Source organism: Bos taurus, chromosome 10 (genome assembly GCF_002263795.3).
Source record: "Bos taurus isolate L1 Dominette 01449 registration number 42190680 breed Hereford chromosome 10, ARS-UCD2.0, whole genome shotgun sequence".
NCBI classification, from domain to species: domain Eukaryota; kingdom Metazoa; phylum Chordata; class Mammalia; order Artiodactyla; family Bovidae; genus Bos; species Bos taurus.
The window spans coordinates 102,623,913-102,642,538 of record NC_037337.1 but is presented as its reverse complement, the minus strand read 5'-3'; the positions used below and the strand labels follow the sequence as shown (position 1 = coordinate 102,642,538).

General features: G+C 43.3%; 1 protein-coding gene across 5 annotated transcripts in view; it reads left to right on the top strand.

The window, feature by feature from the left end:
• RPS6KA5 (ribosomal protein S6 kinase A5) overlaps positions 1-18,626 on the top strand; it is a 217,030-nt gene that overhangs the window by 31,332 nt on the left and 167,072 nt on the right. The window lies entirely within an intron of this gene.

The window sequence follows — 18,626 nt, the reverse complement described above, 5'->3', positions numbered from 1 at the left end:
GTTCTCATATGTGTGATAGCATTACTTGTTTACCTTACTGTTTGGGAGCATGTTTTTATTTTGGAAGACTAGGATGTAGGAACACTTTTACTCTCTTGAATTTGGAAATCAGTAGATGATTTCTTTCCAGTGACTCTTAGCAACAGTCAGTGTCCATTGTGCACTTCCTATCTGTGTTGTTGTTTAGTTACTCGGTCGTGTCTGACTCTTTTGAGACTTCATGGACTGTAGCCTGCCAGGCTCCTCTGTCCATGGAATTCTCCAGGCAGGAATACTGGAGTGGGCTGCCACTTCCTTCTCCAGGGAATATTTGTGACCCGGGAGAACGAACCTGCATCTCCTGCATTGCAGGTGGATTCTGTACCACTGAGCCGCCAGGGAAGTCCTTCGTGGCATCATTCTAAGTGGTATACATTCATGTCTTGTTTAATCTGTACAGTATCTCATTTGGACCAAATACTGCGTTTCCTAAGGATTTTGAATTTTTTTTAACCCTTCTTTATCCCCAGAGCAGATCCTGTAGGACCAGTACTATTAATGTCCTCACTCTACAGATGTAGGTACAGGGGTACAGAGAGAGAAGTTGGGCAGCTTGTCTGAGAACGCGCAGCTGGAGCTGGTGCCTGAATTCTAACCTGCACAGTGAAATTCTAGGCCACTGCTGTTCTAGATAGCTCTACGCAGTGCCTACGTGTAATTAGAACTGGTTAGCTATTTGTAGAATAAACACTTTAAAGTACACTCTGGGTTTTCATTTTTTAAATTAAAATGTATTTTAACAGATATACTTTCTTGCTTAGCTGTTGACTACTTCTTTTCTTTGTGAAATTTTAATATTTTTTATTTTCCCATTATTTTCAGAGTCAATTTCAATATAATAAATGAGGACAGCTTCATATAGTGGAAACCTACTTTTTAAAAGCTAGTATGTTTTATCCACATTTTAATGGTTATAGAAAATGGAAGGCAATAATAAAGCAAATAATGGGAAAACAAAATTGAATTTTTTATGTCATTTCCCATGAGGAACATATGGGTGTTCAATTTTTTATTCTTGTAATATTCCTTTAAAAGGTCCTCTTACAGGCATACAACAAAGAACAAGTAAGTCTTTTCTACGGTTAATCTTTCACTATGGATGTCCTTGAATTTTTAAAAAATGATTATGCTTATCAGTGTAGTGTTGTTCAGATACTGTAGCTACTTTAAAACTTGCCTTTTTATCTCCCAGGTGTGTAAGCCAAGTTAGAGAGCTGTGATGAGCACAGGTTAGACACATGCCCTGCTTTGTATTTACCACCCCATCAGCTGTGCTGGTGTTTTCATGCTAAGAAAGAAGGTAAATTAACAACATCTAAATATATATTTGGACTTCCCTGATGGCTCGGCCTTGTAAAAAATCCACCTGCAGTGTGGGAGACCTGATTTAGAGAAGCATCTGAGTATATAAACAGAAGCCTAAGTGTGCACATATTTGTTGTTCCTTTTATTAATAAAAATCCAGGCTTTCCTGGTGGCTCAGATGGTAATCTGCCTGCAGTGTGCGAGACCAGATTTGATCCCTGGGTCAGGAAGACCCCCTGGAAAAAGGAATGGCTACCCACCCCAGTATTTTTGCCCGAAGAATTCCATGGACAGAGGAGCCTGATGGGCTACAGTCCGTGGGGTTGCAAAGAGTCAAACATGATTGAGTGACTAACACTTTTACTTACTAAAATCCGGGCCGATTCTGTTCATAAGGGTATTATGGACACAGTCATCTTCCATAATTTAAAGTTGGCAATAACTTGCTTTGGCCACAGCTAAATTTGTTTGATGAGAGCTCTAATTAAGGCATTTTAGTTGCTGTCATTTAGCCAACTAAAATATTGCATATATTTGACAGATCTTATTTGGATTTACTGTTATTTGAATTTCATTAGAATGTGATTTCTTTGATTTTAATATTGAGTCAATCTAGTTTCCACATGCTAAGAAGTACATTTGCTTATTGCAGTTAGCAGAAATGTTTAGGAATATTTCAGGTTTAAGATGAAGCTTCTGTTACACAGATTTCTGGTTCTCCTCTGGCACAAGGTGGGTCCATTTGTGCTTGGTAGAATCACTTGACCAGTTTTGGCCAACAAAATTGATCGGCGGTTCCGTGTAAGGCATTTAACTTGTGCGTTTAACTGCCAGTGTGACGCCCTTCAAATACTTTATCCCTCTGTTTCCTCAGCTCTTGGTACTTTAGACAGTGGTTTCTCTGTGATGCTGGGTACCGTAGTAAAGAAGAGGTGGAACAGAACCCTGGGCGACCCACAACGGCCATGCAGGAGAAGTGAGAAACTGTTGTTTTCAGCCACTAGGGTGATACGTTGCTGTGATATAATTTAGATGATTGAGTGATAAAATTTACTTTAGGGAAAGTCTTACCTCAGAAAATTTTAAGACTGTGAAGCCGCAAATAATCCATCACTTTTTAAGATAGAAAGGGTAGTGGCATTTAACTTTCCGTTGCCCGTCAGGTAGAGGTGGGGTTGAAGGGTTTTAAACTTACGTAACATCCTCTGAGAGACTTGCAGACCAAGCTGGAAACTTTGTTTGCCTTGAGGATTTTTTGTTGTTTTTTTTGAAACTCCAGAAATGATACTTTTAACAGTGAACAAGAATAGATATTCTCTGTCTGGTAATGACAGTTGCCTGATTCCAAATCTCCATATACTCCCCCCCACCCCTGCCAACCCCCATATCAGCAAGAAGCTCAAATAAAACCACCTGTGACTGCACCTCCAACTTTGCTGGGAGATGGAGAAGCCATCATCTTCAGGTTACATCACAGTCGGGTGGGAAAAAGCAGCGAATCCCAGTGGAGCTCCTGTTGCCGCAGTCCCATGGGGGATGGAGGGGGAAGGTCATCTTGAGAGACTCTTGAAAGAGAAAGACAGAGAAACAGAAAACAGACAAAACACAGGCAAAAGGTAACCCTCAGAAAGAGAAGGTGTCAACAGCATGTGCAAAAATACTGCTTTGCACCAAGACTTGATAGGCCCTGGCTCTGGCTTAGGAAAAGGGCTTGAAAGTGAGCAGGATCAGAAGGGCAGTGTTAAAGAAGCTTTGCTTCTAGAGGAGAATAAATATGGAAAGTCACCTTGGGAATGTGGCCAGTGAAGAGAAAAAAGAAACGGAGAAAATTACAGATCTTGCGGAAGCAAAAGTTGCCCACAGTCCCTCCCCATCAGCCATGAAACAGAGTGATCCTCACTAAGCTGACTGAGGAAACCTGTACCTCACATGCACAGGAGCAGAAAAAAGGAATACAGAGCTTCTGTGAAAATAAAATAAAATGCAAATTAATGTTCCAGGTGGTGCAGAGTCTCCCCTGAATCCACATTATGCAGAAGGAAAGCTGGAATGAGTGCTCCCAACTGAGGAAATATCTTTAGAAAAGCAGCAGGGGGACTCCCCGGTGGTCCAGTGGCTACCATTCCTGCTTCCACTGCAGGGGGCCAGCTTCAGCCCCCGACTAGGGGAACTAAGATCCCACATGCCGCACAGCATAGCCAAAAAAAAGGAAGCCTTGGTAATGTTGAAAAAATACCTTGAATCAAATATTCAAAAATTAAGAAAGAAATGGACCAGAAAACAGAACGAAGTGCAGTGAGAGTTGATTGAACTCAGGGGGAAAAATGAAGAAAAAGACAGAATCATGTCAGAAATGAAGACTAAATAACCAAGTCCTGAAGGAAGAATAGATCAAAATGAAAATTTAATAAGTATTAAAGAAAAGCAAGGACGCAAATTTTTTCAAGTTAGATACAGAAAGAAAAAGAGGCCTGAGAGAAAGTAGTTGACGTGAAAGACAAAGTTGTCACGTGTACAACTGGCGTTCTTAAAGATAAAACTAAGCCATCTAAGAAATATAATTCCAAAAATAAAAGCAGACTTGAGTCTACATGTGGAAATGACCACTGGGTACTGGGAAAAACTAATCAGCTCTGAGACATATCCTAGTAATGCTATTACACTTTAAAGAGACATGCTCAGAGCTTCAGTCCAAAAGATGAACTAAATCGTACAATGGTAGGAATATTAGCTGATGTCAGACTTCTCAAAAGTGGCATCAGGGCAACACTGGAGCAACTTTTTTTACTTTTAAAGGAGCTTAAGGAAAGAAGGTGTGAGTCAGTTATATTCAGCTTTAAGATTAAAACTACAGAAAAGTTTTGAGTATTCAGGAACTCAGAAAGTACCTTACATAGGGAGTCTTCCTGAGGAATGTGCTGGACAGTGAGTTTCATCTAAAGAGGTGGAAAAAGCTCTGAATAATGAGCACTTAATATTTAGTTACAGAGCTCAGACTGAATAAAAAATGGGAGCCACGGATAGAATGGTTTGTAAGCCTTAAATTATATTGTTTATATAACTACTTGTAATTTATATTGCATAAGTAGGCTTAGACCATAAGTATGTATACGTTTGTTCCCAATTTTAGATTCGATTTCAATTTTACTTGCGGTCACAGTAAAAATACAGTTCTTTGAGCTGTAGCAGAACTCAGAACCCCTCACACCGTGGAAGCATGCGCCAGTGAGCTGTAGTACACAGAAGCGGAGCTCAGAACCCCTCACACCGTGGAAACGTTGGCCAATCCCAGCCTTTACTCCCAGTCGTAAAAGGCGGTAGGAAAGTGGTATAGGGCCCGGTCCCTTAAATTTCTTAGCCTCTTTTCCGCTTCAGCTCCACCAGGTATCCTGTAGTTGCCGACATCCTGATACTTATTGGAGGACACAGGGAGGTGAGTTCTCAGGTTGTTTGAGGACAAGTGGCTTAGTGATGGCATGTCAATCATCTGGGCACATGGGCATTGTTGATGTGCTTCACATTCCATCCGTTCAACGCTGTAACATTTGGGTTTCATCATTCAGAGTTAGATCGTTCGTTACTCTTGTACTTCCTGTAAATTGACTATATGCTTTTTAGTTCATTTGTGGTGACTTAAACTAGCTTTTGAACTGTGGTGTTAGAGAAGACTCATGAGAGTCCCTTGGACTGCAAGGAGATCAAACCAGTCCATTCTAAAGGAAATCAGTCCTGAATATTCATTGGAAGGACCGATGCTGAAGCTGAAGCTTCAATACTTTGGCCACCTGATGTGAAGAACAGACTCATTGGAAAAGACCCTGAGGCTGGGAAAGATTGAAGGCGGGAGGAGAAGGGGACAACAGAGGATAAGATGGTCGGATGGCATCACTGACTCAATGGACATGAGTTTGAGCAAGCTTCGGGAGTTGGTGATGGACAGGGAGGCCTGGCGTGCTGCAGTCCATGGGGTCGCAAAGAGATGGACACGGCTGAGCGACTGAACTGACTGACTGAAACTAGTGAATAAGAAATAAGCTCAAATAATTTCACACACAAATAATTCTTGCAGTTGGAGATTGTAAGGAAATGATCATACACCAGTTGAATGAAGAATCCCTGCCAATATTTTGAAACACGCATGTCACAGATGTGTAAAACATGTCTTTGTACAGTATAAGTTCTTATACAATAAAAGTATTTGCATAGCAGATTTAAATATGTGTGTGCATACCTATATATAAAATGATATAAGCATTTATTTCCTAGTTCTGTCCATGAAAGAGCCTAGAAGGCAAGATATGCCAGTAGCAATGAGCACAACTGACACCCAGTCTTGGTTTCTAATACCATTTCCCATTAAAAGGAATCAAGGCCAATTAAGAGAAAGCAAGGAAGTGCTTAGAAAGGAAAGAGAGAAAATGAAGGAGTTCTGTCTGAAGGGTAGAGAAGCCAGCTTGAAGCTGTTTCCACTGACCAAATATGGGTCAACAGGGCAAGAATGAATTTTAACTCATTGAAAAAAAGGTAATCCATGAAGAGTCTGGTGATAGGTAGGAAGAAGGGAGGATTCTTCTCAGTCTGGTGCTGACTGATAAGTTTGGAAGGGTGAAAAATTATTATTTTGTAATGACGATAGTATACAGGTCAGGAAGCAACAGTTAGAACTGGACATGGAACAACAGACTGGTTCCAAATAGGATAAGGAGTACGTCAAGGCTGTATATTGTCACCCTGCTTATTTAACTTATATGCAGAGTTCATCATGAGAAACGCTGGGCTGGAAGAAGCACAAGCTGGAATCAAGATTGCTGGGAGAAATATCAATAACTTCAGATATGCAGATGACCATCCTTATGGCAGAAAGTAAAGAAGAACTAAAGAGCCTCTGATGAAAGTGAAAGAGGAGAGTGAAAAAGTTGGCTTAAAGTTCAACATTCAGAAAACGAAGATCATGGCATCTGGTCCCATCACTTCACGGCAGATAGATGGGGAAACAGTGGGAACAGTGTCAGACTTTATTTGGGGGGGCTCCAAAATCACCGCAGATGGTGATTGCAGCCATGAAATTAAAAGACGCTTGCTCCTTAGAACGAAAGCTAAGACCAACCTAGACAGCATATTAAAAAACAGAGACATTACTTTGCCAACAAAGGTCCGTCTAGTCAAGGCTATGGTTTTTCCAGTAGTCGTGTATGGATGTGAGAGTTGGACCATAAAGAAAGCTGAGTGCTGAAGAATTGATGCTTTTGAACTGTGGTGTTGGAGAAGACTCTTGAGAGTCCCTTGGACTGCAAGGAGATCCAACCTGTCCATCCTAAAGGAGATCAGTCCTGGGTGTTCATTGGAGGGACTGATGTTGAAGCTGAAACCCCAATACTTTGGCCACCTGATGCAAAGAGTTGACTCACTTGAAAAGACCCTGATTCTGGGAAAGGTTGAGGGCAGCAGGAGAAGGGGACGACAGAGGATGAGATAGTTGGATGGCATCATCGACTCGATGGACATGGGTTTAAGCAAGCTCCGGGAGTTGGTAATGGTCAGGGAGGCCTGGTGTGCTGCCCTCCATGGGGTTGCAAAGAGCAGACACGACTAAGCGGCTGAGCTGAACTGAACTGAGGGCACCTTAATGGCCCCAACTGGTGCCTGCATAATGGAGAAACTGGACAGCTCCTTGACTAAGTGAACAAACGAACGTCACCAGTGAGCAGCCAGCTGACCTCACATCTTCTGGTCGTGACACCTGAGAAGCACACATGATTTAAGTAGTGTTCTAGTTGTCACACAGGACTTGAATCATGAGGAACTGTTAGTCAAACAGAAGGTTCTATTTAAACAAACACGTCTGTTCTTCAGAAAACGTCAGTTATAAAAGACAAAGGTTGAGGACATCTTCAAGATTAAAGATTAAATGAGATTAAAGAGATAAATACAATATGTGATTATAAACTGGACTTTGTATGCAAGAAAAAAATGCTATTAAAGGATGTGTTAGGGTTCTCCAAGAAACAGAGCCAATAGAATATGTATACACAGAGAAAGAGATTTACCATAAGCAATTGGCTCATGTGACATGGAGGCAAATCTAAAGTCCACAGGGTAGGCCAGCAGGCTTGAAATCCAGAAGAGGCTCTGTTCCGATCAGAGAGTTCTCTCTTCCTTATGGGAGGCTGGTCTTTTTTGTTCTATTTGGGCTTTCAATTGATTGAATAAGACCCATCCACATTATGGAGGGCAGTCTGCTTTACTCAAAGCCCATAGATTTAAATGTTAATCAAAAACATCATCATAGAGACACCTAGAATAACGTCCGAATGGCCAAATATCTGGACGTCAGTACGCATCTCCTTAAACCATACTTAAACCCCAAATAAAAACAATAGCAAGGTCATACTTGCAGCTACTATTTTACAACTATCCTGTGTACGATGCAAAACACAATCAACCTTTCCTCAGAAGAGGATTCAAAGTTCCTGAGTGGTGTTTATTCTACTCCTTGTCACCCTGTAACTTAAATACTGTGAAATAAATTTAATACATCATGTTATATAAAGGGGTTAAGAGAGGGAAGAGAATAAAGATACTTGTTTTATACACACACACTTCCCCACAAACATATTATTAGTAGGGGAACAAAACAAGGAAGAAACAGCATATTACTAATCACAGAACAAAACAAGACGGACGATTACAGTCTTCGTTTCTGTAGCTGGTCACGTGGCCTCATCACCACTGCCTTCAGCCGTGTCCCAGAAAGGAGCCGCAGTGCTTTTGTGGCTGTCTGTATGGCACAGAGCCGTCTAAAGCAGGCCTGAGTCTCCTCTTCTCTGTCTGCCGGTCTTAGGGGCTCCTCGTGGGCCAGTGCTGCAGGCTGAGAGAGGGGGCAGTGGAGCAGGAGGGGCTCGGGCATGTGAGCTGCCTCCACACAGAGCGGAGCTGTGCCTTCAGCACCTGCTCAGTCCCAGTCACACGCTTGTCACTTCCTTCTGATGGTGGAGTGCTGCCATGCGCTCGTAACTTTATGGAGAACAAACTACTTTACCCAGAGTTCACCGATTTAAACAGTAATCTTACCCCACAGCACCATCACAGACAGACTCAGAAGAGTGTTTGACTTAATATCTGGGCACTCGGTGGTCCAGACAAGTTGACACGTAAAATTAGCCGTCACAAAGGACATCAAACGGTTGACACATCAGAAAAGGGACCATGCGTGCATGCTCAGTCACTCAGTCATGTCTGACTCTTTTATGACCCCATGGACTCACTGCAGCCTGACAGGCTCCCCTGTTCGTGGGATTCTCCAGGCAAGAATACTGGAATGGGGAGCCATTTCCTCCTCCAGCGGATGTTCCCAACCCAGGGATTGAACCCATGTCTCCGACGTTAGTAGGTGTTCTTTACCCCTGACCCATCTGGGAAGCCCAAATGGACCGTAGACTGTTTTATCAATATCAAACTTTCTGAATTTGATAACTATACTGAGGTTACTTAAGAGAATTTTTAGGAAAAGCACTCTGAACTACTAGGGTTTCCCTGGTGGCTCAGACAGTAAAGAATCTGCCTACAGTACGGGAGACCTGGGTTTTATCCTTGGGTTTGGAAGATCCCTTGGAGGAGGGCATGGCAACCTGCTCCAGTATTCTTGCCTGGAGAATCTGGTGGACAGAGGAGCCTGGTGGGCCACAGCCCATGGGGGTCACAGAGAGTCGGACATGAGTGAGCCACTAACACTTATACTTTTCATTCTGAACTGCTAAAGGGTAGGATGCATGATGTGTGCAGTAATGTGTGTGTGTGTGTGTGTATGAATGTATGAGTAAGACAGAAGACAAATGTAGCAGAATGTTAAAAATTAGTGATTATGAATATGGGAATTGGCTGTTTTTGCAGCTTTGGATTTTGAAACCACTTTAAAATAAAAAGAAAAATTTAAATGATAGGGTACATTATTAAGAGGCACAGACAATCTGTACCTTTTTCATGGCAACATAATTGTGCTCACACCCTTGTCATAATTGCTCACCTTGGCATCAGGAAAATGGGATGCCCACTTCATCTTTGAAACAAAAAGAGGGGATGCAGGGGCGCACCTGCTCTCAAGCTGTGGTGTCTGTGAGTCCCTCTAGAGCCCTCTGGGACCTCTCTTCCACATCACAGAAGTGGGGTCAGAGCATGGCTGCATAGAAGAAAACACAGTGAAAGCTGAAATGGAGAGAGGCTGGGCCAAGGCAGGATGACTTTAGTTTCTTTGATCTCCAGCGTTCATGGCATTAAATTAGATAGTTCATCATGAATTAACATTTTTACAAGGTGGGATTGTGCTTGAAAAACGAGTTGGCAGCAGCCCTGTGAAAGTTTATAGCTGTAAGCACAGATTCCTGCAGTCTGATACGTGATTCACGGCTGCCGCATTTTAAGTGCTAATGGAAACGAGATTGGCACTCTTAGCATGTAGTATAGAAAAGAGAAAAAGGAAAGGGTGTTGATAAAGTCCTTTTTCACAATAGAATTAAATGCAGAGGTGACAGTAGACTCCGCCAAAGATGCAGAGGCTCGATACAGCCAGCAGAAACAAGACCGGGAGCCGACTGTGGCTCAGATCATGAGCTCCTTATCCCCAAATTCAGACTGAAATTGAAGAAAGTAGGGGAAACCACTAGATCATTCAGGTATGACCTGAATCAAATCCCTTACGATTATACAGTGGAAGTGAGAAATAGATTCAGGGTATTAGATCTGATAGAGTGCCAGAAGAACTATGGACGGAGGTTCATGACATTGTACAGGAGGCAGGGATCAAGACCATCCCCAAGAAAAAGAAATGCAAAAAGGGGAAATGGCTGTCTGAGGAGGCCTTACAAATAGCTGTGAAGAGAAGAGAAGCTAAAGGCAAAGGAGAAAAGGAAAGATAAACCCATTTGAATACAGAGTTCCAGAGAATAGCAAGGAGAGATAAGAAAGCCTTCCTCAGTGATCAGTGCAAAGCAATAGAGGAAAACAATAGAATGGGAAGGACTAGAGATCACTTCAAGAAAATTAGAGATACCAAGGGAACATTTCATGCAAAGATGGGCTCAATAAAGGACAAAAATGGCATGGACCTAACAGAAGCAGAAGATACTAAGAAGAGGTGGCAAGAATACACAGAACTGTACAAAAAAGATCTTCATGACCTAGATAATCATGATGGTGTGATCACTCACCTAGAGCCAGACATCCTGGAATGTGAAGTCAAGTGAGCCTTAGGAAGTATCACCACAAACAAAGCTAGTGGAGGTGATAGAATTCAGCTGAGCTGTTTCAAATCCTAAAAGATGATGCTGTGAAAGTGCTGCACTCAATATGCCAACAAATTTGGAAAACTCAGCAGTGGCCACAGGACTGGAAAAGGTCAGTTTTCATTCCAATCCCAAAGAAAGGCAATGTCAAAGAATGTTCAAACTACTGCACAATTGCACTCATCTCACACGCTAGTAAAGTAATGCTCAAAATTCTCCAAGCCAGGTTTCAATAGTACATGAACCATGAACTTCCAGATGTTCAAGCTGGATTTAGAAAAGGCAGAGGAACCAGAGATCAAATTGCCAACATCTGTTGGATCATCGAAAAAGCAAGAGAGTTCCAGAAAAACATCTATTTCTGCTTTATTGACTACACCAAAGCCTTTGACTGTGTGGATCACAACAAACTGTGGAAAATTCTTGAAGTGATGAGAACACCCGACCACCTGACCTGCCTCCTGAGAAATCTGTATGCAGGTCAAGAAGCAACGGTTAGAACTGGACATGGAACAACAGACTGGTTCCAAATCGGGAAAGGAGTATGTCAAGGCTGTATATTGTCACCCTACTTATTTAACTTGTATGCAAAGTACATCATGAGAAACGCTGGGCTGGATGAAGCACAAGCTGAAATCAAGATTGCCGGGAGAAATATCAGGAACCTCAGATGTGCAGATGACACCACCCTTATGGCAGAAAGTGAAGAAGAACTAAAGAGCCTCTTGATGAAAGTGAGAGAGGAGAGTGAAAAAGTTGGCTTAAAGCTCAACATTCAGAAAACGCAGATCATGGCATCCAGTCCCATCACTTCATGGCAAATAGGTGGGGAAACAGTGGCAGACTTTATTTGGTTCCAAATATTGGTTTGGAATATTGGTTCCAAATATTTGATTCCAATTTATTGTTCCAAAATCACTGCAGATGGTGACTGCAGCCATGGAATTAAAAGACGCTTACTCCTTGGAAGGAAAGTTATGACCAACCTAGACAGCATATTGAAGAGCAGAGATGTTACTTTGTCAACAAAGGTCCATCTAGTCAAGGCTATGGTTTTTCCAGTGGTCACGTATGGATGTGAGAGTTGGACTATAAAGAAAGCTGAGTGCCGAAGAATTGATGCTTTTGAACTGTGGTGTTGGAGAAGACTCTTGAGAGTCCCTTGGACTGCAAGGAGATCCAACCAGTCCATCCTAAAGGAGATCAGTCCTGGGTGTTCTTTGGAAGGAGTGATGCTAAAGCTGAAACTCCAATACTCTAGCCACCGGATGCTAAGAGCTGACTCATTAGAAGAGACCCCGATGCTGGGAAAGATTGAGGGCAGCAGGAGAAGGGGACGACAGAGGATGAGATGGCTGGATGACATCACTGACTCAGTGGACGTGGGTTTGGGTGGACTCCAGGAGTTGGTGATGGACAGGGAGGCCTGGCGTGGTGTGGTGCATGGGGTCTGCAGGTCCCCAGACAGGGCATGTTCTCCGTCTTCTGGTAGGCTGTGTGCTGCCCTTCTGTGCCTGGCCTCTGCGGACGTTGAGCTGGGGAGGTGCTCCTTCAAGCTCCTCTCCCTGCTTCTTACTACCCTGCTGTTGCTGGCACCCTGGGCTGCTCCACCTACCCGAGTGGCCCCCCGGACCCTGTGCTCCTTGATTTCAGAGTGGGTCTGCTCGCCAGGGCTTTGTACAGGATCAGCTCCAAGTAAGCCTTCAGAGTGTTTCTTCAGTTAGCAGACTGTGAGATCCCCTGGAGGGGGGCATGGCAACCCATTCCAGTGTTCTTGCCTGAAGAATCCCATGGACAGAAGAGCCTGGCATGGGGTCACAAAGAGCCGGACACGACTGAAGCGACTTAGGACGCACGCTGTCACAGAGAACGGCGCCTACATGACAGCCTTGAATAAGCAAGGAGAAGAGACAGGTCTTGCGGCCGCAGTGGGCACCAGCACCCCTGGTATGGCAGTGAGTGCCCTGAGGTCGCCTTCTGGTCGGGCCCTCCAGGGCTGTGAGTCCGGGTTTTAACCGGCACTGAGGGGTTCAGAGTGGAGGAAGCCGCTTGATAAGAAACAAGGGACCAGATCTGCTGGTTTTGTTCCTGATGAGGAAGGAGAGAGAAAAGGAGAGAAGTCAGAAAGCTGATGTGAGACCAGGAAACGGGTGAGATGACAGCCTCCCTAGGGGTGGAGGGTGGGATCCAGGGTGTTCCCGCTTCCAGTTCCCTGTCTGTTGCTGCCATGATTGCTGCCCTCTGCCTTCCCCGAAGTCTTCGCTCAAGTCTCTTGCGCTGAGGAAGGCTTTTTGCTTGTGTTTGGATTTTGCTTTTGTCTTCCGTTCCCTGGTGGCTCAGACGGTAAAGCATCTTCCCACAATGTGGGAGACCCGGGTTCAGTCCCTGGGTCGGGAAGATCTTCTGGAGAAGGAAATGGCAACCCACTCCTGTATTCTTGCCTGGAAAATCCCATGGATGTAGGAGCCTGGTGGGCTGCAGTCCATGGGGTCTCAAAGAAGCGGACACGACTGAGTGACTTCATTTTCACTTTTGTCTCTTATAAAACGCAGAGAAAGACCCGAACCGTGCTTGGTTGGTTGCAGTACAGAACCGTGATGACCCTCAGTGCCTTGGAGGGAGCTGAGGGTATCTTCTGAGGACCTCATGGAGCCCTGGGCTGGGGGCGTCTGACTTGCACAGGCTGAGGGTCTGCAGGACTCGAGCCCGTCAGTCTAGATTCTCTCGGGAGCTGGCTTCCTGCTGGTAACGGGGATCCGCCATATCAGCAAAAGAGCAGAAATGAACACAAAATGTGGCTAGCTAGTATTAGGATGGTGGGATTACAGTCGTCCCATCCCTGAGCCTTTTTCTGTCACAGGTCCTAATAAAAGAAAAGTTTTAAAAAGAGGAAGGTGCCCACGATGTCGTGATGTGATCTTGCTCACACTGGCACTTGGAAATTAGAGATTAGTGTTGATGTGTTTACTACTGAAGGTGCTGGAAAGGGGAAGCTGAAACTAATTATTGAGGAATAGGGAATTGGGCCAGGTCTGAAACTCCTTTCTTTACCAAAAACAGGAACTTTTTCATTAACTTGTTAGTTTTTGTTTCTCTCTGTCTCTGTTTTAAATTGATGAGTTGATGTCTCAAGAAAAAAAAAATCAGTTAAGTATCTGAAAATTGGCAAAGTTTTGTGTTGACTGTGTTTAAAAGTTGTAGAAGTTGATAGTATTCTGTAGATCATAGATTTATAATAAATTATAGCTTCATTATTTGTTTCATCTGCAATAGGCTAGAAGTTTCTCTGCTTACTTTTGCATTCACAAGTAAATCTCAACTAAACGTTGTTTTTTATAATTGTTCTCTTTTCTTCTGAAATGAGAAAAAGTTGGAAAACCGTTGATGGGGGCATGGTGTACTAGTGCTGTGTCTTGTATGTGTGGCTGTTGATTAAGTGCTGCTTGTTGGCGGCAGATAGGATTCAAGGTCGGGTCATCATGCTGCTGTGCTTTTCTTCATTCTTCAGTTTCGTGCATCTAGTTGTAGGTTTACTCACAGAAGATGATGTAAACCCCGGTGACATTTTCCCAGCTTACAGCGGGCAATACAGATCAACAAGTGCGTGGAATACCTGTGTGTCCTTAATTAGTGCATTTTTCTTTTTGGGTAAAGGTATCAAGTGAAGATTGGTTTGCTTGGGGGAGCATGGAATTAGGAAAAAAGGGGAATGGTGGTGTGTTCTAATAGCTAAAGACAGAAAAGCTCAAGAGCGCAGCACAGCCGTCCTGAGGATAGGGGAGTTCCTTCCTTGGGAATCTGGTGTTCCAAGCTGTTGAGTAGTTTCTTCACAGGAAAGTGCTAGAGACCACTGCCCGATCGGGCACCGTTTTTTAGTTTTCATTTTGTCCAGTCTCTTTTTTCAGTCTGTCTTTGTTGTCCATTCTTTAAATATTTTAGTCCTTTTGATTGTCGTGTGCTGTGTTCACTTGTGCCCAACTGCTTTGCCACCCTATGGACTACAGCTTGCCAGGCTCTTCCCGTGGGATCTTCCCAGCAAGGATACTGGGGTGGCTTGCCGTTTCGTCCTCCAGGGGATCTTCTGACCCGGGGACTGAACCTGCCTCTCTCACATCTCCTGCGTTGCAGGTGGACTCTTTCCCTCTGAGCCAGTGGAGAAGCCTTCAGATGCTTTTGCCCTGCTGTCGAGCTCACTTCATTGTCCGTTGCTTGTTTTAGCTGATTTCTGAGGCGTTTGACTCTTGTTTCAGGGCACTGCTTCTCTGGCAGAGGCCATCTGCGCCCGTTAGAAAGGCTACACAGAATCCTTTTTCCAGCCACAGGGCCTGAACACGCCCTTGTCTTCACGTCTGTGCTTCAGTCCTTCTCTCTGGCGCTTTCTGACCAGCATCCCATTGTTTATCACTTTCTGAGGGATCTGCTCCCTAAAACACCTCCCAGCCTTTCTCGTATTCCCTTTGTCCATGGGCTTTCTCGTTCATCTGCCTTCCAAGCTGGAAAAAAGTTTCATAGGATTCTTTCCCATTTCCTCAATTCCTTCCCTTTAATCTCCATTTCTTGAAAACTATCTGTATCCATTACTTTTCAGGATATTATTTTGTTTTCCCACCCCAACCTTTGTACCTTGACCTCCCTGTGTAGATTGGAGGCTCGATTTATTTTATTTATTCATACAACTTTCATTTATTCATACAGCGCGAACTCAGGATCACAGGGAAGAGATTCGTTGGGCTGGGTATTTGGGATGCGGGAGGTGCTGGGAAGTGTGGAACTTTCTAGAACTCTCAGGGAAGACTGCTGTCCCAGCCTCTATGTGTGTGCTTCAACCCAGAAGCTCTCTGACCCCCAGGCCCTGTTGTTTAGGGGTCTTCATGGACGTTTCTGTACAGGCATGCTGGATTGAATAATGGCCGTTGGTGATTAACTCACTGTCCAGCCCCACTCCCCTCCCCTGGGGTGGGAAGGGGGCAGAGGGGGTAGGTCGAGAGTCCCTGGTGTCTGGCACCACCCCCTCCCTCAGTAACTTACAAGAGACTCTTATCACTCTCAGGAGATTCCTAAGCTTTTAAGACTAAGACCAAATATATATATTTATCAGTGTATCACAGAGTTACTACCCTGATGATCAGTTTCCAATTGGCATTTGTCTTTCCTTGGATTCTACACATTGTTCGTTTTCTAGCCCTTTCTCTGGCCCTTTTTCTCCTTGTGTCTTAACTCTTGGTCATCATCAAGACTTGCTCTCTTTTTATGATCTCCTGAAGAGTTTTCTTCTTAAAACTTTAGCCCTTGTCCCCTTCTAAAAACCTTGGGCATTGTAGGGGAGGAAAGAAAAATACTTTTTTCTTCACTCTTCTGAATTCTCAACTTGGATTCCTGTAACAGAAGACAATTAACAACAGAAAAGTATATAAGTTGATTTCATGTAAGTTTTATGTTACTTGGTGGCCTTCACGAGGAAATAAAGACTTAGAGAAATGGTTAAACCTGAGCTTTTTAATAATAGGTTTGATGAAAAATGGAGCCTCATGGGAAAAGGGTGTGGGTCGTAAACTGGGGGAAACTTGGCAGATCCTGTTTGTTCCGATTCCTCTCTGTGTCCCTGACTTGAAAGGGAAAGATGCTCCTTTCCTCTGGGTGTAGGGGGAGGGTGCCCTCGCACAGGAGGGTCTGTGGCTGACTTCAGGGGAAGGTCAGAGAGTCCTTGCATGTGCTGTTTCTGATTCCTTCAGCTTAAAATACTCACTCTACCAAGGTACTGTGCTTTGGGGTAGCATGTCCTGAACCCCATCCACGTGCTGTCTGTGCAGAGCTGCAGTTCCTTGTCTAGAGCTCCCCGCATGATAGCCCTTGGGATGGCATGCCGTAACTTCAAAATCAGTGTTGAAACCCCAAGCCTCCCTTTCCAGCTTTCCCTTTTAACTTCCCCTTTCAACAAGATGCTGTCAGTAGCTACCATTCACCACAGTTTCTTGTACTTTAGATACGGGGTCACTGGGGGAAGATGGAGCAGAAGTTCAGTTAGTTTATCTCTGGAAGTTGGGAGCCCTTCCTGGTTGCTTTTGTAGTCTCAGCTCCCAAGTCAGGTGTTCAGCAGATGCTTCTTGAAGTGAGTATTTCAGTGATTCTTTATACACACACACACACACACACACACAATTTTATTTACTTGTTTTTGACTGTGCTGGGTCTTCCTTGCTGTGGGCTTTTCTCTAGTTACGGTGCATGAGCGTCTCATTGCGGTGGTTTGTCTGGTTGTGGACCACGAGCACAAAGGCCCAGGGGCTTCAGGAGCTGTGGCTCCCAGGCTTAGTTGCTCTGAGACAGGGGGACCCTCCCAGACCAGGAGTTGAACCTATGTCTCCTGCACTGGCAGGTGGATTCTTTGCCACTGAGCTGCCAGGGAAGCCCTGTCTCAGGGAGTCTTGGCTCCATTGTTTCCCCTCCTTTCAGTTTCTGTCCGTGCGTGGACTAGATCCTCGTCAGCACTCATCTAGTCTGTTGCAGTGACCTCCCAGCTTTTTGCACTCATCTCCCTTGCTCTGTCCACACGGCAGCATGCTACTGCTGGGGTAATTCTCCTGAAGCCGTAGCTGCTGTTACTTGTGGATTCAGTAGTTTTGATTCAATTAAAACTAGTCTGGTATTCTAGGTTTGGAATCAGCTCATTTCTTGTATCTATTTTATGTCATGCTTTTACTGTTTTTCCCACATGTTTCTTATAGCTAATATTCTCTGGTAGGAAAATACTTATTCCTACTTATGCTTTTGTTCCAACCCTTCTGGTCCGAAATCTCCCAGCCATTCTCTCGTCTTGGCTAGTTTAAATCCTGTACTTGTTGGCTACAGACCTAACACTTGGTTCAGGTGTTAGGAAGCACTTGGTAAATGTTTCTTAAACAAGTGAATGAGGACCAGTAGTTCTCAATAAGGCTGTCTGGTAGCTTCACATGATGCTGATATTCCCTTTAATATCTACAGACTCTGTAGTCTTTTCTATTAAATTCCATTTTCACAGCTTATTGCAAATTTAGTAAGTAACTAATTCACTGAATAAATCTAGTGTATGAGTGCCTTAGTTGTATACCAAGAAACCTACTTGAAATGGCTTCAGAAGCATTATTCTCTTTATTTCTACTTTAATTGTAAAAGTGCTTTTAAATTAAGCCTTTCACTTTAGCATAAGTGAATCATTGGATCTAATAAAATGATTTCAGCACACGCTCTGTGCAATTACATGTGTGCAGCTTAGCAGAAACTATGGCAACAGAATAAAATAATGTGTTGTTACTGATTCTTTTCCTCCGTGAGAGTGGGATGTTCCAAGTTAAATATCTCACAACCTAAAAAAAAAAATTATAGATTATGTGCTTTACAAATTACATTTGATAATAGAATTGCCTAGAAAGTTAAGAAGCATTTATCAATCATTTGTGGCTAAAATCCTAGGAAAAAATGCCAAAGATTAATGATAATTATCTTTGAGTGGTGGGACTGTGGGAGATTTTCAGGGTCTCTTTAGGCCTATTTATACTGTTTGTTTTCTTAAACTTTGAACGTGGATTATTTTATAGTAAAAAACAAAAATGCTTTTTGAATTTGGGAGAAAAGACAATGATCTTTTTAGTCTAAATTTATTATTTTAAAAGTCACGTCAGTCATATCTTCCCACAATGCACGTATCTGCATTAATATTATAGGAGAAGCTGGAGGAATCCACTTACAGTGTAAAGAATCAAGTATTTTATAGTCATTGTATAATATAAGATTTTTCCTTTAAGAAGTGTTCATCAGACTTTTCTAAAGAGAGTTTTTGTATTAATTGAAATTTATTAGAGTTGCAGCAAATATATTTTTGAAAAATCCATTCACTTCTTGTAAAGGGTTTAGTTAATAGGATTAAAAGTGATTTCCTAACCAATAAGAATAAGTTATAGGAGAATACATTATAGGAGAATAACACTAATCAAGAAGGGAAGGATTTTCTCTTCACTGAGTCATGCA